This window comes from Marmota monax, unplaced genomic scaffold, assembly GCF_021218885.2.
Source record: "Marmota monax isolate L192 unplaced genomic scaffold, Marmota_monax_Labrador192_F-V1.1 WCK01_AAM20220418_F8-fsc00060, whole genome shotgun sequence".
In the NCBI taxonomy this organism is placed as follows: Eukaryota; Metazoa; Chordata; class Mammalia; order Rodentia; family Sciuridae; genus Marmota; species Marmota monax.
The window spans coordinates 3,467,943-3,494,992 of NW_026692826.1; the positions used below are offsets into that span (position 1 = coordinate 3,467,943).

At 39.1% G+C, this 27,050-nt stretch overlaps 1 protein-coding gene and 1 long non-coding RNA gene across 2 annotated transcripts in view; one reads left to right on the plus strand and one right to left on the minus strand.

Moving 5' to 3' along the window:
* The window catches only part of Dok6 (docking protein 6), a 372,278-nt gene that overhangs the window by 295,518 nt on the left and 49,710 nt on the right, over positions 1–27,050 (plus strand). The window lies entirely within an intron of this gene.
* Positions 1–27,050, minus strand: part of LOC131424325 (uncharacterized) — a 73,668-nt gene that overhangs the window by 20,043 nt on the left and 26,575 nt on the right. Inside the window, exon 2 of the long non-coding RNA XR_009227108.1 lies at positions 13,306–13,405. This is a non-coding gene — a long non-coding RNA (uncharacterized LOC131424325). The remainder of the gene's footprint in view (positions 1–13,305; positions 13,406–27,050) is intronic.

Consider the following 27,050-nt stretch of genomic DNA (forward strand, 5'->3'; position numbering starts at 1 on the left):
GGAGTTGCTTCCTATGCCTTCTTTCTGGTTTTTAAAAATGAATAATATTTTCCTTCAAATAAAAGGTTGGGCTACAAGCAGTTGACTAACAGCTGACCCACACTGGAAGAGGACTTTGCTTTCAGCCTAAGAAAAATAAGGCTGAAATGCACATTTACTCATGTAGCAAACAGTAACTGCACATCAAAGGCTTCAACATAACAGGCAAATACTTAATACCTGGTGAAGCAATGGCCAGTCATGACCTTGAGCGTGGTTAGGCATTCCAAATGTTGGCTCCTGTCAGACATTAGCTTTTGTCTGTATGAACAACACTAAATGTTTTGCAAAAATTCTATGATAAGTAAATTAACATAATGTGAATATTTTGAGAGCAATGTTTACTTGTCAAAATTTGAAGCGTAGACCAACAGAATTTGATCAATGAGAATGTGTGGTTGAAGAACTATTCCACAAGGAAAGGTAGTTGGAATGATTTTAGCCACTTACTGAAGGCAAATGCATTTTATATTTTAAATGGCTTGTAGTTTACATGGTCTTCTATGGCCAATTTGATTACCTGTATTGATTGTCTGTATTTCAGACACAGTTGTTGTTTTGTTGTATTGTCTAGTTTTATGAGAAATAAATAATAAAATAAAAATTAGAGGATTGGGAAAAGCAAAGGGAACTGGTTTGGCAGTTTTAAGAATCAGAAAGTGAAGATAAGCGTCTCAGGTCTCTGCTTGCTTCTGCAGAGAGCAGAATCCCACAGCAAAACTCTGAGTTACGATCTTGTCAAATTAATTTTTCCCTTTCCTGTGATTAGAATGAGATTCACTTAAAGTATAAAGTTTAGTCATAAATATACATGTGTAAATATTGATATTCACTCAAAGAAAACTAAAACGTTGGGATATTTGAATGAGGAAATTAAAAACATCAAATTTCTAAGCAAAAAAAGTATGAGATGAATAGAAATAGGAATAAATTTTCAATGAAATAATAGCTTTGGTTTTTGTCAATGGGTTAGTATATATTTCAAGTAAATAGAAGACAGTTGTTTTGATGGTAGCAAAATTAAAACTTTTCTCTGAAGAGAAAGCTGACATTTAGACTGAAATTCGACTTCAAAGATCATTTCACACCCATCCAAGAAAGATACTGGAGTGTGTTAAAATAGCTTAGAACTTCGCCAGAGACCCTTAAATGACAATCTTAATTTACCTATTGAGCAAGAAACCCTAACTGACTGGAATTCTCTATGAGATGTCTGATATTAATTTCCAGTAAAGCTAGGGCTTATTAAAGAAATTCCTCATCAGTTGCAATGAACAATTTATTTACATGGTCTCAGGATCACACATTTCTCTGGTTGGTTGGTGGGTTTTGTGTAACAGAAAATATACATTGATTATTGTGTATCAAATATATAGAAAATGTATGCAGATTATACTTCACTGTACTGTGGGTTGGCTTTTTGCATTACATTTTTCTTTGAACACTACATTTTGCCATTTTGTATACCTCTCATTGTTACACAGAAAGATAGATATAAAGATGTTGAGGTGGGAGGGAAGAAGGGAGGTAGAGAGGAGGTAGATGGACAGGTAGTAGATAATAAATAGACGGAGATAGAAACTGGCTAGTGATACTTTGGCAATGGTGGTGTTTTGTGGTCTGTTCTTTTGTGGCAGGCAAAATTAAGAGACAGACAAAAGTCTCAGTAGTGTTTTTACTGGGACTAGGCCCTAATGGAACCAGGGTAGAATAAAACTACTGAAACAAAGAAGAAATAAAACAGAAACAGTGAACCTCAGCCCTCTTTCACGCAGGTTGACATTTTTCCCCACAAAACTGCATTTATAAGCATGGTTGCCTTGTGTCTCACTTCCTGAGTTGTGCTACTTGAGGTGGCCTTGCTTTCTCTGATCAAGAGAACACAGGGGGCTAACGATCCCAGTGAGCTTTGTGGATCAGGAGTAAGCCGCAGGTGACTTGGGGGACTCAAGCGCATCTGCAGAACTGTCTCCTCAGAGCTTCATGCTCTTTTCTGCAAGCCTGAGATCAGCGTGGATTCAGAGTTCATACTAAGGAATGGGTTAAATGAATTCCGAATGGATGCTTTCATCTGGAAGGTAAAGGAGAAATATTTTGCATATTTATTTAATAGATTGAGATTTATGAATACGTGGCACACGCACCAGAACCAAGATGACAAATCCAGTCTACGCTAGCACTTACTTGTAATCTCTGTTGCCTGTCACCCTCAAACTTCACACTCAACTGGGTTTTGCTGTATTCATCTCTGTTCTGCATTTTAGATAGAGATACTCTTTTACTTTTTTTATTGGTTGTTCAAAACATTACAAAGCTCTTGACATATTTCATACATTTGATTCAATAGAGATACTCTTTTAAAGGCAGACATATCGATTCTGAGATGCTGCATGACCTGAATGATTGGAGAATTAGTACCACAGAATCGGCCTGATCGCCTCCCACCCCACCCCACTCCCAGAAGACTGCTCTGAAAGAATAAGTTATTATGGTCTCCCTGGTGTATTCTAGGAGTCAGGATCGACAGAGTGAGAAGAGGAATCATTAGCTTCTCACACATACCTATTGCCCTGGCCGCTGCTGTTCATGATCTCTACCCGTGTGGCCCCAGCAGGCTGATTCATGCCTTCTCTTCTTGCAGAGTAATAAACACCTTCCTCTTTCTTTTTGCCAGATAGTAGAGATTGATTGGTATTAGGAGGTACTTTTCTATTTATATTTCACTAACTTCCTGTGCACCTATGAAAAATGTTTACATCACACTCGTGCAAAGGATGCTATCTGTAGACCTAAGGAAACAGAAACTATGAAAGGAGAAAACAAGATTTTGAACTCTTGAATCAAAAGTGAACATTTAAAACCTACCACTTGTTGAATCCTCCTACGGCTGTGACTTTAGCTCTGAGGCCTTGGGGAGTGTGTTGGGAGCATAAGGAAAAGAGAGAAGGAAAGAAACAAAACAGCACGGAAGTCCGATTCCTGGGCTTCTCTTACCTCAGGCTCTCACCTGGACTTAGAGTCGCCGTCCAGCACATTCAGATGACCAGACGTACAATGGTGTCTCTAAGTCAGGATTTGCAAAGATAACAAAAACATCTGCTGAAAACAACAAATCAAACTAGTGACAATCACTGGTGGCACCAGGGGCATTTCAGGTACCAGTGAATCAGCAGTGTGTCATGCGGATGCCTGAGGGTGACTCGGTCAGCACCACCCCTCCTTGAGGCTGGACCTGAGGCCAGCTCGTGTTCTCCTTGGCCCGTGGGGTCTTGGCTAGCGCATCTGCTTCTTGTGGTAGGGTCAGGGCCCTGCTATTGCCAGTCTCTGTTTTGGTGAGGACAGGGCCTGCTGTGAGACGCAGATCTGTGTCTTTAACCTGGTAGTTTCATTCCGGTCCTCTCCCCCTGCAGCACCCCCAATGGGGTTGGTTCTTCTTCAGTACACTGCAGTGAGGCGCAGAGAGGCTGAGACTGTGAGCTGTAAATGGTCCCCAGGAGAGGCTCTCTGGGACTATGTGCCACTCTTCAGCTTCCCTGATACATGCAATGTCCTCACACAAAATTAAATGGGATATATACTTGGACTCGTTTCTGAACGACTTCACTGCGTGAGGGAAGATGGTTGGGTGTGCACCTCCTGGAAGGGGTGGCTTTCCGTCTGCTTTCATTAGCCCCCATTAACATCCAAATGCCAGCTCTGAATTGTGCATGTCCCTGTGCCCTCTGTACATCTGTAATTACACTACAGACCTCCGGTGTCAGCACTGAAGCTCACCTAATTACACAGAGGGCATTCGACACTCTCAGAAAGGGCATCTGGGGCTCCAATTTCTCAGAAGGACGGGATGAAAACAGGCAAATTAGAAATAGAGATAACCTTCAGAACATGCTAAATAGAGTTCTTCCATAGATTAGCAAGGAAATCAACGGATTTATTTGTTCTTGGCTTAGCTGTGACCCTCTGTCCTTCTTACTGCCCATTCAATTTCAAGCTCTCATAGTACATAAATTGCTTTCATTGACATTTTCTATTTAAATTTTTATTATGGGAAATTTTCCAGATTGCAGAGTTAATAAAAAGCCTCCTTTAAGTTAAAAATACAGAAATTTCAATAGAAGTAAAACAGGAGGCTGTATAGGTTCACATGCCACCTTCCCAGTACTTGGGGTGTTCGTTCCTGAGTGAATCAATCATGGCAGTCGGCAATACCCTCATACATCACACGTTTTCCATGAGGCACAATCTCTTCTGGTGATTTGGCAACAGCTTTTCGAAATATGAGTCTTTTTCTAGAAGCAACACTTTCTGTCTATCAAACCATATTTATGGACTTTTGCTGCATATCTTTAAGAGATATAAGCCAAAAGCAAAAAAATGCCTCCCTGGATATCACTTTTCAGAGATAAGTGAATCAATCGCTCCCCAAAGTAGACATCATAAAAATGCACAAACACACACCCGTGACACGTTCCTTATCTCCTGCAGTTATAATTAATCACTCCTTCTCCTTGTGCCCATAGACATTTATGCATAACTTTATTTGCTCAACATGTTTGCTTAAAAAACTGCTCCTTCCAGTGGATCTTGATGTAGTAACTTTGTGGATGACTTTTTTGTCCTCATGGCTCAGCCAAATTGGAGGGCACAGTTTTTGTGACGAGACGTCATCCATAGAAGTTGAGTCCTGAAATATGGAGTCAAATAAGCCCCAGTGTGAATATGAACTTTACCACTGCTGCTGTTTGACTTTGGGCATATACTCAGCCTTTCTAAGCTGCTTCTTTTTTTTTTCCCCTGGGGAGATGGGCTAGGGGCATGCCTGTTCAATGCCACCTTCTCCACCAGCAGACCACCACTCCCGGCTACCCTGACTAGAGATGGCAGGTTGCTGAGGACAATTTCTAAACAAGCCATCTGCAGATACTGGGGTCCTTGGAGGGTTCTTTCTTAGGCTCAGCTCTCAGTTTATGGCTCATCAATTTCTATGTAAGATATTCTTAAATTTGTCAAGATTTCAGCGGTTAAATTTAGCATTATTCTTAAATTCACGCCACCACCACCCCCCTGCAAAAAAAAGCCTATATTTAAAAAAAAAAAAAAAAGGGAGAAGCAAATTTTAGCAGGATCATTTTTATTATTTGAACATATCCATATTAATGTTACAGCTTCTTTAGGGGTGTGTTAAAGAAAGTGAAATAAGTAAAAAGAGAAATCACAATTCACTTCCTAATCTACAGCTTCCTTCCTGGTTCTTAGCACTGAATCCATCCTTCTGAAGGTAAAGACACACTGAGAGTCAGGAAACTGGAGACCTCATCCAGTTCAAGAAGCTCTCCCAATTTTCTTCAACTGCACGTAATGTCTCTAAACAGTAAAGGGATGGGGGTGGGTGGGCATTTACCTGGTTTCCAACAGAATTTGTGTGGTCTGGATGACAACTAGAAAGCATAATGTGTTTGGAAATTCTTTATGGTGAGCAGGTGACCTACCAGGAACAAGACATTATGCTAGATGTCACACCAGCTCCTAAGAGGAAACTCCTAGTTTTCTGTAGATGAGAGAACAGTGGTGTCATGTCAACTCAGCTGGCCTGGCCCATCACCGCCCACTGAGTCATGAGGTCTCTTCACAACTTTGACGATCGCCTCTATTTTACAAATAAGGAGGCTGAGGAACAAAACTGCAAAATGACTTGCCTAAGGACAAAGATTAGGATCCTCATCCAAACAATCTTGGTTTCTAGCTCCTTGGCGTTACCCAACTAACCCCTGGCTGATGGAGTTGAAGGCCCGGTGGAATAAACCATCACAGTCTCCATCCTTCTGTCCCAGTACATTCTCGTTGAACCATAATCAAGGTTTACAGGAATGATCTCCCCGAAACACAGGCAACAGCGAGTCTCAAATGTGCTTTAAATGAGACAACCCAGATGGAAGCCATCTAAGCAATTCGTGGAAAATCCTCGTGTTTAAAGATGAGTTCTGTACGGTCGGGGCACTGCTTTTAAAAAAAAATCCCATGTAACAGCTTTTCTCTTCTTGTGGGACAATTTAAAGCACATTGTGTATGTAAATTAGCTAGTTTAACCCTTGAGGGTTACCATTACTTTTCATTATTACTTTTCAAGCTTGTAACTAAGCTTTCCAGCAAGTTCAAATGTGCTCCTTCCTCATTCCAACTTCTTTAGAAGTGAGTTATTTTGGAGACTTCGAAAGTGCTTTCCCAGACTCAAAGAGAATCAAGAGTCCTGTTTAAGCCCACATAGGTGGAACTGAGAAGGCAGAAGAGTAAGACTCTACCTCCAACGATTCAGGAGGAGGTGGCTATGCCTGGACTTCACTTTCCATGGACTGGCACCTCAGGATCAAGGGCTGAACATCTGACTTTTTCCAGGACTCTCACAAATAGCGAATACCTAAAAGCAGGCTACTGGGCACCTGAATATGTTTGTCCCTGAGTCCCACAGGAATACACATGTGTTTGCACCTTTAATGAAAGAGAACAGCATGGGGGCCTTGTTCCTCCAGTGTGACCTTGTCCCCTGTGGAATGACATTTAGCAAGAGAAATTTCTGTGGAACAAGATAATGATAGATTGAGAGGAAGCCATAGGAGATACAGGACTGATCAATAAAGTTAATGTGGCAAGAATATTAATGAACAATTCTGATAAATTGTTACGGAGTAAATATATTTTCAGGATAGTAAATCAAGCTGTCAGAATCTTCTTTTCTATTGACTTTTTTTCACTGTCATTGAAAAGCTTTCTTTGATCCATGTATCTCTTCTACCTAATGCCTAATATCCAGCTCCTCCCATAACCAAACTTCACCAAAGAGGAGTTTGCCTGGTATTTATTTCCACAACAACATTGTTGGAATTAATAAACAAATTCAGTAAAGTTGCAGGATACAAAGCAAATATACACACAAAATTAGTTGCATTTCTGTACACATAACTTTTAAAATGTCCTTTACTTCATATATTTCCCCTCAATAATACAGTGTCCACCAGGCCCCAAGAGTGATCTTTAAAAAATAAAAAAAAAAAAAAACCCAAGGATGCCACTATAGAGCCTACAACTTTGGATATCCAGGACCTCAGAATAAAAATAAACTTGAGCTACCTAAAAGTCAGGAAAACAGTCCCATTAATAAAAGCCACAAAAACAATAAAATACTTAAGAATAAATTTAACTAAAAAAGACTAGTACAATGAAAACATAAATTATTGGTGAACGAAATTAGATACAAATAAATAGAAAGACATCTTGTGTTCATGGATTGAAAGATTTAATGTGGTCAAAATGTCCACCACAAATACCCAAAGCAATTTATAGAGTCAATCAATCCTTGTCAACATCCCAATGGCATTGTTTCCAGAGGGAGAAAATTTCTAGAATTCATATGGAAACATAAAGAATTGCAAATAACAAAACAATCTTGAGAAAAGAACAAAGCTGGAGGCAACACACTTCCTGAATTCCAAATACATTACAAAGCATCAGTAAATAAAGCAATATCCATCAAACAACAAGACTAAAGATAAACATCTTGACCAATGGAACATAGAAGAGACCAGAAATATATTCATACACGTGTGGCCAATTGATCTTCAACGAAGGTGCCAATGGGGTAAAATGAGAAAAGGATAGTTTCTTCAATGGTGCTAGGAGAATCGCATATTCACATATAATAGATGGAATTGGATCCAATATGGTTTGCATATGAGGTGTCCCCCAGAACCTCACACTTTCCTGTGGGAATATTCAGAGGTGAAATGCCTGGACAGTGAGAGCTGTAACCTAGTCAGTCCACCCTAGTCTGAAAGAGCTGACTGGGTGGGAACTGTAGGCTGGTGGGGTGAGGCTGGAGGAGGTGGGTCACAGGTGTGTGCCTTGGAAGGGTGCATCTTCCCTGTGGCCCCTTCCCCCTCTCTCTGCTCACAGCAGCCTTGAGATGAGCAGAGTCCTTCTCCACTGTGAAGTTCTGTCTCCCCTCAGGCCCAGAGCAATGGAGCCAGCCCACCATAGACTGAACCTTTGAAACCAGGAGCCAAAATAAACATTTCCTTTCCTCTAAGTTGTTCTTGTTCAGGGATTTTGGTCATGGTGACAAAAAAAGTTGACTAACACAGACCCTCTAGCTTATACCACACAAAAAATTTTAACTGAAAACAGATGAAACTTCAAAGTAAGACTTTAAACCATAAAACTCATGGGACATAAATGACAGGTTTCATGGCATTGGTCCAGGCAATGTTGTCATGCATATGATATCAAAAGCAAAACTAGATATGTAGGACTATTTCAAGCCAAAAAGGTTTTGCACAACAAGGAAAATAATCATCATAGTGGAAAATAAACTTGCAGAATGTATCTTTAATATAAAGTTCATTTCATAAATGTATAATGATATTCTATAAGTCAATAACAAAAAAACACCCTAATTTTATGAAGTGGAAAGGACTCAAATAGACATTTCTCTAAAGAAGATATACAAATAGCTAACAGGTATATATGAAAAGGTGCTCACTGTAACTAAACATCAGGGAAATGCTATTCAAAATCATGAGCTATTAAAAAGAAGAAGACAAGTGTTAAAGAGGATGCATAGAGATTGGAATCCTTTTACTAGTGGGAATGCAAAAGGTGCAGCCACCAGGATATAGAGCATGAAGTTTCCTAAAAATCATGAAAATACTCAGGCAATTCATTTATGGGTATTTATCCAAAAGACTTGAGAGCAGGATCTCAGGAGAGAATAGTACCCCTGTGTTCGCTGCAGCACAATTAAAAATAGCCCAGAGAAGCAAACAACCTAAATATCCAGTGAGGGATGAATGGGTAAAGAAAATGTGGTATGGACATGCAATGGGATATTGCTCAGCCTCAGAGCAATATCCTTATGGTACCATATGAATTAACCTTGAGGGCATTATGCAAAGTCAGATTTTCTAGTCAGAGGACAAGGACAGCATGACCCAGCCTATCAGTACAGAAAAATAGCAGAACTTATAGAAGCAGAATTTATAGAGAGGAGGATGGGCTTGCAGGCGCTGAGCAGAAGGCCAGCAAGGCCAGGCTGTGCTTCATGGGGTATGAAGTTTGAAGGGCACGAGGTGAATGCCCTGCAGAGATCTATATGATATCAGCTGTGTTGATTATTGTATTGTACATTTAAAAATTTGGTAAGAGGGTAGATCTCATGTCACATGATCAACCACAGTTCAATTAATCCACTTTAGAAAACTTGATGAATTGTGGAGGTGGTAAGACACAATTGCAGAGAGAATCAGTGAATTGGACACTAAGAGGGAATCAGCCAGCATATGACATGGAGAGATTAAAGAGAGGGAAAAAAGAGATAAAATATCCCTAAACATGCAGAACAGAATATGAATATCAAACAAACTTAACAACACCTAAAGGAAATGATGGAGTAAATGGAGGTGAGGCGAGATTTAAAAAGTGATAACTAACGATTCTTCAGAATGGATGAATGGCTAGACGTGTTACATTGAAGAAGCACATTGAGCTCCAGCAAGAAAAGTAAAATGTGGTACATGTTTTGAAACAGGAGAGCACAATTGACCAATTCCAAACGCAGAAAGAAAGTGTGAAGAGCAGAGAGGAAAGACATACAATCTACAGGAGAAACACCACAGGACTGATGTCGGACACCCATGGTTGGGGGGCTGGGGGGAGGGCATCAAAAGTGATGGAGTAGAGTCTCCATTTGACTAAGCACTCTACAGTCAGATACAGTGAAAGAACCAGAAAATAATGGAAATTATCCTCAAATGGCCGAGGACTCTGTCATCAACTGAAATACCCTGTAAACACAAAGACAGACTGAGTCATTATGGCACACACTGAGTCTACCCAACTTAAGAAGCTCACTAGTGAAGAAAAGAAAGGATGCCCTTGAAAATAAATATGTGCTCAGAAGGAAGGACTGACACACAGGGAGCAAACAGGTTCACATTTGGGTAAATCTCACAGGCACTAACTGTAAAAATGATAATAATAGTAATGCAGACTACATTGTGGGTGTTTTAAAAAGAAAAAAGATACAAGGACCTGGGTTCAAACCCTGCATTACAAAAAAAGAAGAGAGAAATGAAATAATATTTCATAAAGAGTGACATGAAAAATGAAAGATTAAACATATAAGTATCTTATGTTTGTATTTTATATGTATTTTTATTTTGTGGTTAAAAACTTAAATATTTTATGTTAATGTATTTAACAACTACATTCAAACAAGTAGATGAGAAAAAAAAAAGGAAATTTAAAAATCAAGGCCATTAAATGTAGTAAAATAGGAGGAAAAGAAAATAAATAGGTTCACAAGCAAAAATCATAAAGAAAGTAGAAAAATTTAAATACATAGAATCAGAATCGATGAAGAGAATTGAGTTTCCTTGTTATAAAATGGAAGAAAGGAAGAAAGAATTTGAGATTTGAGTTTTTGAAATCCAGATGGTGCTATTTCTAATCAAAAGGAATGTTGAAAATAAATGGAAAGTAAAGCAAAAACACATTGTTTCAGAAAAAGGTCATATTGTGCCATTAATAAGAAAGAATGATTCACCAGCAACTCAAAACACACCTGAAGCCTGGGTGAAACATTCCCTGCAAATATGATTTATACAAATATGAAAATAGAATTGTAGAGCTGAGCCATCTGAAACTGCTCTCGTTGTAGGCTAACAACCATTAAGGAACAGCAATTTCCTATGGTTCAATCTAAAACTAAGTAAATTGAAAACTTGATTAACTTAGCAGGACTTTTCAAAGACACATTTGATAGCTGGGAAGTCAGCTCAGTGGTAGAACCATGCTCAGTCTGCTCAAGGGCCTGCATTCCATCTGCCATACCAAATAGAAAGGTACCTGAAAAAAATTATTAGATCACGTGAAAAATGTTCCTAGGGAAACAGGAAACCATACAAATAGAAGAAGCTTCAGCATAAACAAAAAAATTAGAGAACACATTAAAATCTGTACATCTTAACATGCAGAAAACAGTAGTCCATAGATCACGTGCTCATGTTCTCTAATCATAGTAAACAAAAAAATGAAGTCCTTATAATTAAAAGCCAAAAGGTCCATACTTTTTAAATTCAAAAATTTATTTATATGATCTTGCATCAAAGATACAATGAGGGAACTCAAAAAATATTGGAACTACAAGATAATGAAAACACTTCATCAAAACTTATGAGACGTAGCTAGATTGGTAGTTAGAAGAAATTTTATAACCTTAAATGCACATATTTGTAGGAGAATAGGAATGGAAAATTAATGTGCTACGTATTCAGCGCTATAGGTTGGGAGGAAGGTATGAGATAGGGAAAAATGCCAATCGCATTTAAAAGCATCCATATGGAAAGACTTATCATAGCTCAATGGCATTTATTCCAGAAATGTAAGGCAAGTTTAACAGGAAACTATCAGTAAATACTTTCTATGAAGAACTTGGAGCTAAGATGCACCTAGGTCTCAAGAATAAATGAATTATTTGAAGATACTATCTTTTGTCAAAGAAAATCCAAGATGGCCCACAAATGGTGACGTCTCCCAAAGAGGAACTGTTAGGTTTTATCATGGAAAGAACAAAATGAACATAAAAACCGATGACAAGCCCAGACAGATGAACACAGTGCACAGGAATTGGCAAAGCACAATTCCAGGCGGAAGTAGTCAACTGCTATCTCAACAGATGCAGAAAAAGCATTTGACAAAAGACAGCACCCCTTCATGCTCAAAACTCTAGAAAAACTAGGGATAGTAGGAACATACCTCAACATTGTAAAAGCTATCTATGCTAAACCCAAGGCCAACAGCATTCTAAATGAAGAAAAATTGAAAGCATTCTCTCTAAAAACTGGAACAAGACAGGGATGCCCTCTTCACTTCTATTCAACGTCATCCTTGAAACTCTAGCCAGAGCAATCAGAAGAAAGAAATTAAAGGGATACAAATAGGAAAAAACTCAACTATCACTATCTGCCAATGACGTGACTCTATATTTAGAATACGTAAAAACTTCCACCAGAAAACTTCTAGAACTCATTAACAAGCTCAGCAAAGTAAAAGGATATAAAATTAACACCCATAAATCAACTGCATTCCTATACATCACTGATGAATCTACTGAAAGAGATATCAGGGAAACTACCCCATTCACAATAGCCTCAAAAAAAAAGAAAAAAACTTGGGAATCAATCTAACAAAAGAACAAGAGTTGGGGATGTGACTCAGTGGTACAGTGTGTGCCTAGCATGCATGAAGCCCTGGGTTCAATCCTCAGTCACACACACACACATACACACACAGACACACACACCAGAGCAATAAGGAAGGAAATTGAAGAAGAACTTAGAAACTAGAAAGATCTCCCATGTTCTTGGATAAACAGAATTAACATTGTCAAAATAGCCACACTACCAAAAACACTATACATATTTAATGCAATTACTATTAAAATCCCAATGACAGTCTCCATAGAAATAAAAAAAAAGCGGTCTTAAAATTCATTTGGAAAAATAAGAGAACTAGAATACCCAAAGCAATCCTTAGCAAAAAAAAAAAAAGTGAAGCAGGAAGCATCATAACTTCAGACTTTCAAATATAGTACAGAACTATAGTACAAAAATGTATAAAACATGGTATTGGCACCAAAACAGACATGAAGACCAATGGTACAAAACAGAAGACACAGAGACAAACCCACATAAATACAGTCATCTCATACCAGACAAAGGCGCCCAAAACATTCACTGGAGAAAACTCAACTACAAGTGGACCAAGGACTTAGGCATTAGACCAGAGACCCTGCGCCTAATGGAACAAAAAGTATTCCCAGTTCTCCATAAATTACATCGACTGATGTTTTCCACTAAATCCCACCCTTTATGCTAAAGTTAGTCCTCAGCACAGAACTCTCTGCCTTTCCTTGCTTTGCGAAGTTCTTCTCATCAAGCTCCCTTTCACCCCAGCTTGCCATCTGAGGTTCTTTCTTACCCAACAATGGCCTCAGTTCTGTTTAACTAGCATTAAGTGCCACCTGACTGCCAGGCCTGGGCCAGGCTCTGGGGATCTTGAGATGATTAAGACCCCTCCCTGCCCCCAAGGAGCTCACAGTTAAGTTCACTGCCTGGTCCCTTATTGGCCAAGAGTCTCTCAGCTCCAGTTCGGCTGGCCATCTGCAGCTGCTGGTTCAGCCCAACCCCAGCCCCTGCCTTCTTCCTGGCCTCCTACCTGCTCCAATTCACCCTTCACGGCAGCCAAGTGTTCTTTGTCAAGCCCAATTCTCCATCATTCCTCTGCTAAAAGTCCTCCATTAGATTCTTGGCCTGACCTGAAACCAACCAAAATGAAGAAATGACGTTCAAACAAAGAAGTTTCTCTCTCTGATAAAAATCAGCCACTGAACTTTAATTCTTAGACTATTAGGAATATCTACTAAATAAATTTTGTTACAATTTAGTGGAGGAGATAAAAAACTAAAACCCACCTCTGCAGCCTGTGCACAGGGTACAGATTCTCTGGCATGCATGTCAACACTGCAATCAAGAGAACATTATCAGAATGTCCATGCCAAGCATTGAGTGTCCTTGTGCTCTCTATTCAAGAAGTGAGAGAGCCTCTACCTCCCTGTAGGTGAAATGTGGCGTGCCAGATGTGATGGCAGGTAGGCCAGGGAGGGATGATAGGTAGGTCCAGGTATGGCAGGCAGGCCAGGTAGGATGGATGGTAGGGCCAGGTGGCATGGCAGGAAGACCCAGGTGAGATGGCAGGTAGCTCAGGTGAGATGGCAGGTAGCTCAGGTGAGATGGCAGGCAGGCCAGGTGAGATGGCAGGGGTACAGGATAAATGGCTAACACACTGTTAGTCAGCTTTCTGTTGCAATAACAAGCTCCTGAGATGATCGATGAGAGGCAAGCTTCATCTTGGCCCATAGCTTGGAGGTTCTTCTCCAGGATCATGGGCCCCTTGCTGTGGGCCTGTGTGGGGTAGCACACAGGAGGAAAGCATGTCACAGAGCAAACCTGCTCACCTCGTGACCAGGAGACAGAAGAAGGATCATCAAGGGACCATCCCGTCAGCCCTTGGAGGGCTCGCCACCAGTGAACAGGGCCTCCCACTAGCCCTACTTCTAAGGGTCCTGCCACCTTCCCTGGGGACCAAACCTTCAGTGCATGGGCCTTCGGGGGATTTAAGATGAATCCTAACCACACACTGTCCCAGTTTCTCTGGAATCTTTTCTATCCAGATGAAGTTTTGTCAGAGTCTGGAGATGACATATTCCATTCAAAACCATCTCCTGCCCCTCATTCTGCCCCCTTTCCCACCTTCAGGAAAGATGTCAGTCTAGAAAGAACTGGCCCATTCATGAACAAAAGACAGCAGAGAAGACTCAGCATGGTGTCCACTTATAGACACTAAAAAGTAACAAGGTGGAAAATGAAGAAAAAAGAAGTTTTGCACTTCTCTTTATGTAAAGGAAATAATGAAAATATGTATTCTTCAAAGAACAGGTCAAAAGAGTCAAAGAAATTCACAAATAGGTAAGATAATAGAAAGGATATAAAGCTGATTAAAGTGTTGTGCAAAGTTAAGTTGAAAATAATGACAATTCCTCACCAAAAAAAAAAAACAAACCCTGTTTTATAAGCACTTAGAAGTCCAGAATGATTGCAGCTGAAAATAACCTGTAGCAACTTCAGGAAATAGCAAGGGTTGATAACATGACAAAGAAAGGGTGGTCCCTCGTGGTAGGTCTAGATGCGCCTTGGTTGATGTGAGGACAGGTCTGGAAGTCGGGTGGCACGAGAGGCCTCCACTACCTATGAGTGGTGATTTGGTGATTTTGGCCATTCCATAGTATCCAGTCAAGTCTCATAGAGCTCCGTCTTGTCTTCTCTTCCTAATTCACCCAGAAATTTACTCTGAATAACCTGTGTTCCTCATCTCCTTGTCTTTCAATGGACACAAAAGTGGGGTATTATGGCGACTCTAGGACCGAATGTCATGGCCAGGGCATTTCGTAACTTAGCTGTGAACTCTTCATTGATTACTCTGCTTACTGGAAGACAGATGGACTTTGGTCAGAAATATTATGGTCTACACCAATGTCTGGGCAATACCTGCCAATGACCTCAGTAGCCACTGAAAATAGCATTGACTATTTCCACATTCTAACCAATCATGTGCTAGCCCCTTCAGCTTTTGAAGAAGACACTGCCTGAAAAGAGTTTTCCTTGACTTAATTTGTTCTCTTAAGTAAAAGAGGACTTTCTTTAGAGTTATAAAATAAGTTTGCTTGGTTTTTTTTGGTTTGTTTTGTTTTTTTTTTTTGTTGTTGTTAGTTTGTTTGTTGTTTTTCCAAAGGAAGGCCTTAGTCAGTAAGCTTGACCAATCAATGTTTTCTCCTGTGACATTTCCTGGATTCTGAAGAAAATCATCCCCTGGTTTTGAACATCACCTTTTGACTCTGGTTCACAGACACTTTTATTGCAAAAGTATCCATGGCTTGAAATAAACCAGCTCTAGTTTATCATTAATGTTCATAGATTGTTTGTGGTCAGAAATAAGTGTTACAGATGTCATAATTTGTACATGATTTATTGAGCACCTAAGTACATGATTGTGCCTAGAAGGCAAAACCATAGTGGATAAAATTTATGAAAAGTACTCCATTACTACTGTAATTGCACAGACATTTTTATGTTCTACAAATAATTGTCTCAGCTAGAGATTGAGAATCTAAGCATAAAAGTGCATTTAAAATGGCATCACAGAGGAATAGCTAAAAATGTTCCTTTTAATTAAATTTTACACATGAATGATTGAAATTATTATATCACCTGTTTTCTGCAGAAAATGAATTGGAAAGTAAATTTCTAAAACTGTGAAGTTTCTGCTGTCAAAAGAAAATTAATCAAAGAAAAATTATCATTTAATTCAGATGACCACTTTGACTTGGTACTTACCTTAAAAAAAATAAAAAGCATTAGAATAAATATATTTTCTGAGAAAAAGGAGATTTCATTAAAGAAAAAGAATTTTTTTCCAGAATTGATTAGCTTATTATTCACACCTGAAATATTGTATTAACCCAGGAAAAATAAGAAATCAGAAGGAATGATGTAGTAGATCTATTATAGTAGACTCACAGTGAATAAAGTATCTTAGTTACTATTGGGAAACGTAGACAGATTGTAGAAAATACAGAGACTACAGAACAAGTGGGTGTTGTGAAGAGGGAGCTCTTCTGTCAGTGTCTGAAAATTTTTTGAAATCCAGAGATATCTGGAAATTTCTAAGGCTTCATGCAGCTTCCTAAGGAAATTATCTTAGAAGTTAGCTGTTCAAAGATAAAAAACTGAGATGTACTTCATTAAATCATTTCAAGGAAATAATTCTGTTCTTAATAACACATCAAAACAGGTTCTAGATGACTTAAAGTACAAGCTTGCTATTTACGCCCCACCCCAACATCTCCCCTGTGTGATCCACACTTTGCTCCTGACCCATGGGAATCCAGATTCTCATTTGAGTAGCCGCCATATACCTGAAGACTTGGAAACTGCAAGCTTTTGAAGAAATGGACAGTCTCTGGATTCCAGGAGCAGCCACACTGGAGGTCTTAATTGGTACGTCCTGTTTGCTTGATCAGAGACTCTGATTCAGGGATAGATAGGTGACTTGCATTGCAGATTCTCAGATGCACTCAGACACACTCCTTGTCACCCACCAGGCTTAACCAGAAAGCAGATAGCTCCTTCTGTGGCTGGTGGTCAACGTATTCCCACAAGCATGGCCAAACTGTGGTGAAGCTCACACCAGAGCCATGCTGCCCAGCACACTACCCACTGGCCAGTGGCTGTTGAGCACCTAAGTCCAAACTAAAATGTACTGTACACGTGATGCACACACCAGGCTTGAAGATCCGGCATCTCATAAGTCACTTTTATGCTGTTTACACATGGTATTGATAATACTTTGAAAATGTTCAATTGAAATATGATAATAACATTAATTCCACCCCTTGCATTTTGCATGTATTGTGGCTTTGGTAAATGTAACATTGCATGTTTGGCTCATACACTATTGGTGTTGGCCCACACTCTGGCCTTGGCAAAACAGGTGCTAATGATGTTCTTGATTATCCAGATCTACCAAGCCTGAAACCTGACTCACCTCTGCATTTTCTAGAGAATTGTCAGGATTTTTGCATTGTCAAGATCTTTTAAATTTATTAAATCACTCTGGGTTTATATTTTTTGTTATTTACAATCAAAATGGCTTATTTTAAAATTATTTTTTAAAATGTGCAGGCCTGTACTAAATTTCCCTTTAAAATTGTGATAATTTTCAATTAATATTACTTAACGTTTCAGAGAGCACAAAATTTTAGTGTGAGCATGTTTCTGAATTTGTATTTCAAATATCAAATATTCAGCAAGTGATAGTAAATTGTTTTTATCCTTTTGTGAATGTCATTACCATCACAACACAGTAATTACAAGTTAATTTTTATACAAAAATGACAAATACATGCCTAAAGCATGATAAAATTAATTCAAAAGTAAGAATTTCATGATTGTTAGACATGAATTGTAGACCTATATTTAATTAAAGTATGACCTTTCCCCTGGATATAACATCATGCATTTATTATGTTTTTTAAACTTATACATAAATAAATTACTGCTATAACATTACAATATCAAAGAGCATACTTAATTTTTTTAGTTTAATATGAAATATTACAGTACACTTGTATGTGTGCAAATTGTGATTAATTTCTAAAAGTTGCATATGATTAAGTGAAAATGGCTATCAATCATCACTTTATGATGGACTGCATCTTATTCCTGTCCAAAAAATTCATTGATGCATTTAATTGGCTTCATAAGCTATTCCTGAACACCAATCAAATATGACAACATAGTTACTCCACAGGGAAAAAAGGATCTATTTCCACAAGATAGATGATTCTTGCTTTTATGTAAGGTTTTTCACATGGTGTTTTTGAATACTTCAGTGGGAGATTTGTTAGATTTTTTCCATTTTCATAGACATGGATCATACAACTTAAAGAAATGCAGGTAAAATTGACTTACTGTATCTTTTGCCTAATTATAAATCCCACAGTCAGACCGTTTATTAACCATACTAATGCTAGAAATGCAATTCAAAATCTGATTCTATAAACACAAAGGCTAGTCTTCAAACTGGAAAGCATGATTTCATCCTACTCGATATAATTAAAGAACTCTCAATGTCCTTTTGATGGGATGGCAAATGACAGGCTTTGGCGACTTCCTTTCCATTATGGCTGTCACATGATGTATGGGATGCACCAAGTGATTCCGTTTCCCAGAACTTCACTGTAGTAATGATGGCCCACGTCAGCCGTGTCCCCTTAACATATGAAAGGACGTAAGATTATCCGTTTGGAGCTGGAAACTAAAAAAGACCATTTGGATGATGTTGCAGTGAGCATCTCATTTGAGTCTGGAATTTAACTCTACCACGTAGGTGTGCAATTACACACTTTGGAACAGCAAACGCACTTTTACACATCGGGCATGGAAATCCTGTTGGTTCTGTTTTGCCCAGTTTTCCATGATTATTTCCTCAGACTATAACACTATGAAGGCTCTGCTTAAGTTTTTATGAAAACTTTATGGACCCTTATTCTGCAGCAAAGACCACCATGCTTTAGCAACGAAGACCTATTGAACTTAAAAATAATGAAAAGAGTCAAGACATGAAACAGAAGATAGACTTTCTCCCTAAATTGTACCAGTTATTGGAATCCTCTTTTAAGGATGGAATTGTCATTGGTTCATAGGTGTCTAGATTTAGAAACTTCCAGAAATATTCTTTTTTCTCTCCTACCAAGTTGGAAATTCCATCACAGCCGTTTTATCGCAATGCTCAACGATGCCAGGGTTTTCATGTTCCTTTCCTCATGCCCGACACTATTTGTTACATTATTCATTTCTCAATTGCTTCATTCCTTATTATTTATATCATGTTACCTCAAGCACTTTGTGAAAAGAGTCTTGGTGTACAGTTTTTAAATATGAATGTTGATCAAACATCATTAAAAGGTTCTTCTAGCCCTCCTTGTTAGAGAAGTAATGCTCCATCAGAGTTCAACACTCCAAGTTATACATACTCAAATAGTCCAAATGCCAATTAAAACATCTTCAGGATAACAGAATAGAATTGGAGAAGTTAACACTTCTAGTTCTAAGATTTCCCTTACAAATTGAAATAGAAAAAAATCAGTAAGTTAAATTATCTTCGAGTTCTTTCATATTTTTTAATGGTTTTTCCATTGTAGAGATTATACAAATTACACCAAAATGTGCAATTTTAGTGCAGGTATAACATATTTTACTCACTTCAAATTTTAAGCACTTGCACTAAAAAATAAAGTGGCTTTAACTCCCTGAATTATTTCTCCTTCTAATGAGGAGAACAAAATCCTCTGAGGAGGAACCCAAGTATTATAAGTATTGGAGCCCATTACATCCAATATGAATATAGAAGAGTGGTTGGCATATACCATAATTTAATTGTACTTTTTCTGAGATATTTATCAGAAACATTAAAACACATTTAGACTGTTCTATGACAACTTTCTAAGAAAGACTTTCAAAATGTAATTTTTGGTATATATAATCTCATGTGGAAATATTTTCCAACAATTTTAACTGTTTTAATGCAATTGGGGTGGTATGACATGGGGGAAATTTATTACTACCATATATTATGTGACAGTGTGTACAAAAATTACAGAGAAATAAAAAACAGTTATACATGAAAAGGAAATAAATTAATAATTTGTTTTATCATAGAGAGTAAGAAAGAAAAAAAGAATTCTGATGCTATCACTGTAGTAACTGGAGGCACACCAGGTGAACCTGAAAAGCAATCTAAGGCTTGCCCGGGCAGCTCATTTTTTTATCTCTAAAAGTATTCCTCATGAAAAGAGAACATTTTTCTTAAGAAAGTAGTTGATTCCAGTGTTTGGGAATTAGAAAGGTGAGGTAATCCTGGTGTACTTTATACAAATTTATAAACTTAGAGCACTTGAAGAAATATTTGGGTAGTATTAAGTAAGACAAGGTCCAAGCCAGAGAGGAACTGATGGTGGGAAATAGTGCCAATTCAGGCATCAAAGAACTAACACTTACAGTCAGCTGAGGGGAAATCTGCAGTATTGGACACCATGAGTCCATGACAAAGATTTAAAAAGGAAAGGGTAAGAACGTGTCAATCCGTGGTTATGATGCATTTTCTACCAAAACTGTTATGTATTGATCAGCTCAGATTTTGTTAAGTTTATAATGTGGTTTCAGCCACCCACTGGGTGACCAAGGATAAATATTAAATTAAAAGGCAAACATGTTTTTAGTTTTGATAGGGGGAAATGTGAAACACATAAAAATGGACATCCTTTCCCACACAAATTCAAAAGTTTAGAGAAATGTGTGAAGGGACAAATTTTTGGATCTTGTTGAGTTCCCCTGACTGGGTTCCTATTGGAGGGCGAAGTTACCAAGATCCCAACTAAGGCCCATGTTCTACCGAATGCCATGTAGGTGGCGTTGGTCACAGGCTAGGTATGTAGGAAGCACATGTTGTTGTTTAGAGAAATAAACCAAAGATGAACTCCAGGGCGATGTGGAAGGGTGGATGCAGTCCAGCCAGTTCTGAGCAGAGTTACCGAAGAGGAAGAGATGTTTTTCTCATATCTTTCTAGGGGTACGGAGGAGCAACTAGTCTCAGGTCACGTTTGGGTGGGGAACATTGAGCAGCACAGATTTCCTTGTCTAGAGTAACAGTTCTCAGCCTGGTGTTAAAACAAAACATACCACCACACCTTCCTCCCACTTTCAACTATTTGAAAAAGGTAATTTTTTTTTTTTTTTAGTACCAGGGATTGAACTCAGGGGCACTCAACCACTAAGACACTTCCCCAGCCCTATTTTGTATTTTATTAGAGACAGGGTCTGACTGAGTTGCTTAGCACCTCATCATTGCTGAGGATGGCTTTGAACTCAAAATTCTCCTGTCTCAGCCTCCCAGGCTGCTGGGAGGACAGGTGTGCGCCACCGCACCCAGCTGAAGAAGGTAATTTTTGTAAAGCTATTAAACAAAATAAATATGGAAAGTGAACAAACCTGAAGTGTAGCTCAACAAAGCTTCACAAACAGCACCCAAGTCAAAGACTGAAACATAACCTCAAACCGGCAGTCCCTGGAGGCCCCTCTAGTAACTGCCTCACACAGCTCTCCTACAGTAGCTTCCCTCCCAACTTTTACACGACAGCGACAGCTTCCTTTGCCCAGTTTTCTCACTACATCTATGAAACATGCAGTATATAACTTTTTGCATCTGGGTTCTTCTGCTCAACAATAATCATTATCTATGTGTTTGCAGGCAGCTGCAATGATGTTCTACTGCATGATGTTCTACTGCATACAATGCACATGCATTTATGTGTTGGATTGCAGATGGGCTGTTGGGTTCTGTACAGTTCTTGTCTATGATAAAGAGTTCTTCTAGGAACGTTCTGGGCATGTCTGTTGAACGTATCCCTGGGAACGGGACGTCTAGATTACTAAGTGTGCATACATTCAGCCTTGGATGAGGCTGCCAGTTTGTCCTAGGAGATCCTATTAACCCTGTGCACAAGGCAAAGTATGAGTGTTTCAGGTGTTTCCCAGCCTTGCCAACAGTTGATGCTGTCTTTTTTATGTTAGTCATTCTGATTCTAGGCTTAGAATGGAGATGGGTCTCCCCATACTTGAGCAGAGCAGGTGACAGTGACTCTTGAACAGGAAATAAAAAGGACACAATTATACCCACCCCGTGTTGGTGCCTTCCTTCTTCCTCCTCATAAAAGCAGACTGTATCAGAAACCTAATGGGCCAATTAATAAGTTGTGCTAAGACTGCCCTGAGCTTTGTTCCTAACAAACTACGATAATATCTGAAGTGCAAGAGATACCAGGGAATTTGGTTTCAGGATGAATTTATCTGGGTAAGATAAATAATAAAGTTACAATTACGGTTTACACAGAACATGTCAGTGGGGACAGGGCACACCAAGAACAGGGGAGTGAGGCCCACAATGGATTATCTGTGCCTTTGCTGATTTCTTTACAGACCAAAGCAAAAGACATGTGCATGTTTGGTTTTACTTATCAATTATATTTTCCTTAAATATTCATACAAGGCAAGGAAAAATACTTACATATAATTTTAAATGGTCCCCATTTACATACTTACAAAAATAAATATAACCTGATGTTGAGAACTTAAGAATATATTGATTTAAAATTAATTATATTATTGAGATGTAGATATTCAGAAAATGACTAGAGCACCTAATAACAATCTAGAAAAAGTTTCCTATATTCAACTTTTCAAATGTATTAGCTTTAAAAATTGTATTTTGATATAAGTGTGATTTATTTATTAGGCACACAGACTGTTCCTTTATATTTTACAAGTCCTGTGATTTCAGCAAGCCACTGAGACGCATTTAATGATGTGTTTAAATAAGACACTGCTCTAAAGCACTTTGCAATAGTCTTTCATTAGCGACCACACTGCAGTGTTGTAATTAGTTGATTTATGATTTATTCCTCAGTGGACTACACTTTCTTGAGAATGTTCATTTCTAAGTCCTGTTGGTGTTTCTGGCATTTAGTACAATGTTCAATATAAAGGCCAAAAATTATTTATTGAAAGAAATGACTGATTTTCAGATTTTTAAACTGCAAATTACTCAAAAAATTTTGTTTACCATTATTTTGTTATAGTTAAAGTTTTGTCCCAGGGTTTCATAAACTGACTTCCAGACCACTCACGTATAATCGAATCAAGCCTTTATTGAAGCACACCGGTGGCGACTGACCAGAACATAAAGCTGTTCCCCTGATCAGCCCCGAACAATTGCAAGGGCACTCCTTATAAGCCTGAAAACTGCAAAAGGGATGTTCAGGGGGTCTAGCCAATGCAAGCCAGCCAGGTTACAGAAGCGGGACAGTGCAGTCAAGTGGAGGGAAGCCTAACCAATCACAGGTAGCCCAGTCACCCCAGTTACAGAAACAGAGCCCCGTTACCCTAGTTACAGAAACAATACCCCATTAGGTAGTTCCGTGTTCTTAAAGGTTTCTATAGCAAAAGGAAAAGAACATCTTGCTCCAGTCATGACTCTTCTACTTGGTATGGTTGTTTTTACAGGATGAAGTCATAAAACAAAATGGAGTCACATTTGCTCCTACTATCACAATTTCAAGAAACTTCTTGAAATATCATGGAATATCTTTAATTCTTCTAATGTATCTTTTACAGATAACTGGACACTTGGGCAATTAAATACGAATTATAGTAGAGGTATGAAAATAATATCATTCTGCAGGAAAAGCTTAGGAATTTATCTCCCTCTTCTTCCATACTATCCATTTTTAATGTAAGCTGACTTTGGAGGTCCCTTCCTGGATTCAACTGCTATTAGTTTGTTGGGGTCTGGAGGTGTAGCTCACCCATGGAGAGCTTGCCTGGCATTCATGAGGCATCTCTGAAGAAGGAAGGAAGGAAGGAAGGAAGGAAGGAAGGAAGGAAGGAAGGAAGGAGGGAGGGAGGAAACTACTATTATTGTGTAGAATACAAACTGAATAATTCCATCTGGGGCAGTGAGTTGAAACTCTGCTCTTCTAGGAAGGCCTCAGGTTTTTTTGTGAGTTGTACTGTAGGGGACCGGCAAAACGTTGGAGGAAGAGACCACCAAGAGACTGTCTCATGCAACAGCAAAAAGGGTTATTTGGAGACCAGCATGCTGGGGCTCAGAGCTCACTAGAGCAAAGAGAGATAGAGCCCTGGGAACAGCTTAAGCAGAGCTTATATACTTTTCTTGGAGAGGGCAGGGAGGGAAGTTCATTGATGGGTCAGGGCGAGTGGGCAGTTTGCCTGCAACCGAGTGAGGGAGTACATTCTGCAGTTTAGCAGTTGGGGACAGCACATTCTGGGAACAAGATTAGCAAACAGTTCTCAGGATTTCAACAGTGTTTTGTTAAGCATACAGAAAAACGGAATGCAAGTACCTATTTTATTAACCTTTAAGTACTTGCATCTGGTCCCATCCCCCACTCTGAATGTAATCTTTAAGAGAAGTCAGCTCTGGAAGAAAGGAGCTTCATCAATTAAAAATGGTGCTCCATTACTCACAACAGCTGCCGAGAAGATCTGAGTAGTGAAACGAACCATATTTCTCAAACCTGAGTGTAATAGAATCTTCCAGAATGAAGTATTATTTCCTGCTTGGGCCAAGCAGCCATTCGCTTGCTTCGAAACACAACTCACAGTTCCAAAAGTACTTAGAAATTGGCAAATTCGCTCAGTACTTACAACAGTAGCAAATGTCATCCGAGAAATATTTTGCACTGTGATCAGGAAAACGCTGATACAGGCATGGTGATTAAGTCCTGAAAACCTGGATACTTTGCACGTGAGCCTTTCCCCCCAAAAAGCAAAATATTTTCGAAGCCTCTGTGCTTTATCCACCTTGGGTTGAATACAACCAGTCTTGGTGGGAATTTACTTCTCTTACATTTGTTCTAGTTTATTTATTGATTTTACAGATACTTAGAACCCATCAAGTATTTCTAAAGAAGCTGCTGAATCCTCAGGCACCTTGAAGATATTTTTAAATTCTCCAGTGGCATAGCCTTCAGGAGTCACTTAGGGAGACAGGTTTTAAATGGGAGAAGACTGGAACCTACAAGCCTTGAAATTTCTCTACATAGCACTTCTAACTTCACTCCGAAGGGCTAACAGGATTATAGAATAACTAAAGGTCATCTTGGTCTCCCCTGGATGGAACTGGGTGCCCTGAAACTCTCCCCACAAAACAGGACAGACACCCAGAAAAGTGCGCTCCATGCCCATGTGAATCCTGAAATCTCTTAACGCTGCCCTTGCTCACCACACAATGCTACAGTCCCCTAATACAGAGCAAGGGCTGATTACCTACATGACTTAAAAGTCATGACTTAAAAGCACAAATGGGCTTTTTGAAATGAGGCTAAATTAGAGGTTCTGTTCCAGTTTGATTGTGTAGAGGAATACAGGGACAGAATGGATGTTTCCCGTGATATGTAACAAATAAAAATTAAGGAGTAGGGGGAGAGCCCAACATTAAGGTGCTGCTGAGCATATGATCCATTTAAACTTGGCACTTAATCAAAGCGAGGAAAGTCGTCCAAGGGGCCTGATTGTTCAGAGCACCGGCGAGAAGGGCTGGCATGGAAGGATGTGCATTAGTGTAGCCAGACTGCATAAAAGGCAATCACCACGCCACTAAAACACACCGCGTCGGCAACAGAATCACCAGGTAACGAAGGCAGACCATTCAATGAGAAACAGCTGTCTCATTTACTTCCTTAATATGTCCCAATCGGTAAATTAGCACAGTAAAAACAGGATCCGATGCCCTTTGTTTTCATTTCCAGCAGGACTGTCTCGTGAAATAATGGAAATGTTTTCCTATGCACAACTGAAGTACCCACGTTATAACAACAGAGTGCGTCGCTTCCATTCATTTTAGCAAGTATGGCATTCCCAATAAATACTTCCTTAAAATATGAAATTAGAGACCTTCATTGCAGGTCTTTGTTCTGACTTGTTTTGCAGTGTGAGGGATTGAACTGCAGACTCACACAGGCTACCAGCTCTGCACCGCTGTGCTGCTTCCCCAGACCTTTGGCAGTTTCTGAAAGATAATGCTTTGCTATCACTTTTGTTAAATTTTTGCCAGATAATAGTAACCAGCACCATATATTTGGGTTGCAGTCATGATCCTAAGAATCTAAGAGTTTATACAAATTGTAAAAAATGATTGTAACATTTTTAGCTCCACCCCCATTCTGGATTTTTATTTATTCATTTAATTAGAGTAACTTGTTCACAGAGCAACTTTTTCTTAATAGAATGGATTTGAGTCCATTTGTGTGTGTGTGTGTGTGTGTGTGTGTGTGTGAGAGAGAGAGAGAGAGAGAGAGAGAACTAGCATAAAAACAAATAGAAACCCCACTATAGTCTGTATCTTGTAATAACAACACAAGATGAGAAACTGCTGTTTGACATTATTGTAGTCCTGTTTTGTATTGTGGTGGTAAATAACTGAACACTACCGTAGTCTGGCTGGGTTAAATAACCGAGAGGTGACAAGCAACTTGAAGGTTGAATCGGGAACTACTTTATTGCGAGTGAACTCAGCAGGAACTGAACTCAAAGTAGCGGGCACCGGAGGTAGCAGGAGCCGCTTCTCTGCCGGACAGCAGAGGTATATGTACTTAACTAATTACACACAGCTTAACTTAATTAACATAAACTAGATACAGCAGTCAACCAATAAGGAATCCTCATCATCTTAATGGCTCGCTGGCATTGCTTCACAAACCACTCCTTCTGGCAAAGTGCCAGGCGCCATCTTGACTTGGTTGTGGCCCTCAACAGAACACATGGGACACACTGCCAAAAATAACATTTTGTGAAAATTTTTTACAAACAACTGGCAACATTTCTTCTGCCAAAGTTTGTGACAATTCACTAATCACATTCAACCAGATTAAATATATTTAATTATTTTCTTTCCCAAATTCAACCATAGCTAACCACTAAGATTTCAGTGGGAACTATCTGAACTTTGTGTTCAGAACAGTTTCGAACATTGTTTCTTCTTGGCCCAAATATCCAGCACTTGTTCTGCCCCTGAATCCCCCCACCTGTGAACCCATGAGGGGTGGCAGTGTGCCTGTGAGGGTACACTCCACTGTCTCTAAAAGATAAAGGCTTCTCCTCCCTGTGACTTCCCTGCATGTTACCAAAAAGGCACAGCTGATTCCCCTTGGTTGCTTCAGTGAAGTAACAAGATCAAGATCCTCAGAATCCAATGACTGGTGCAGGCTC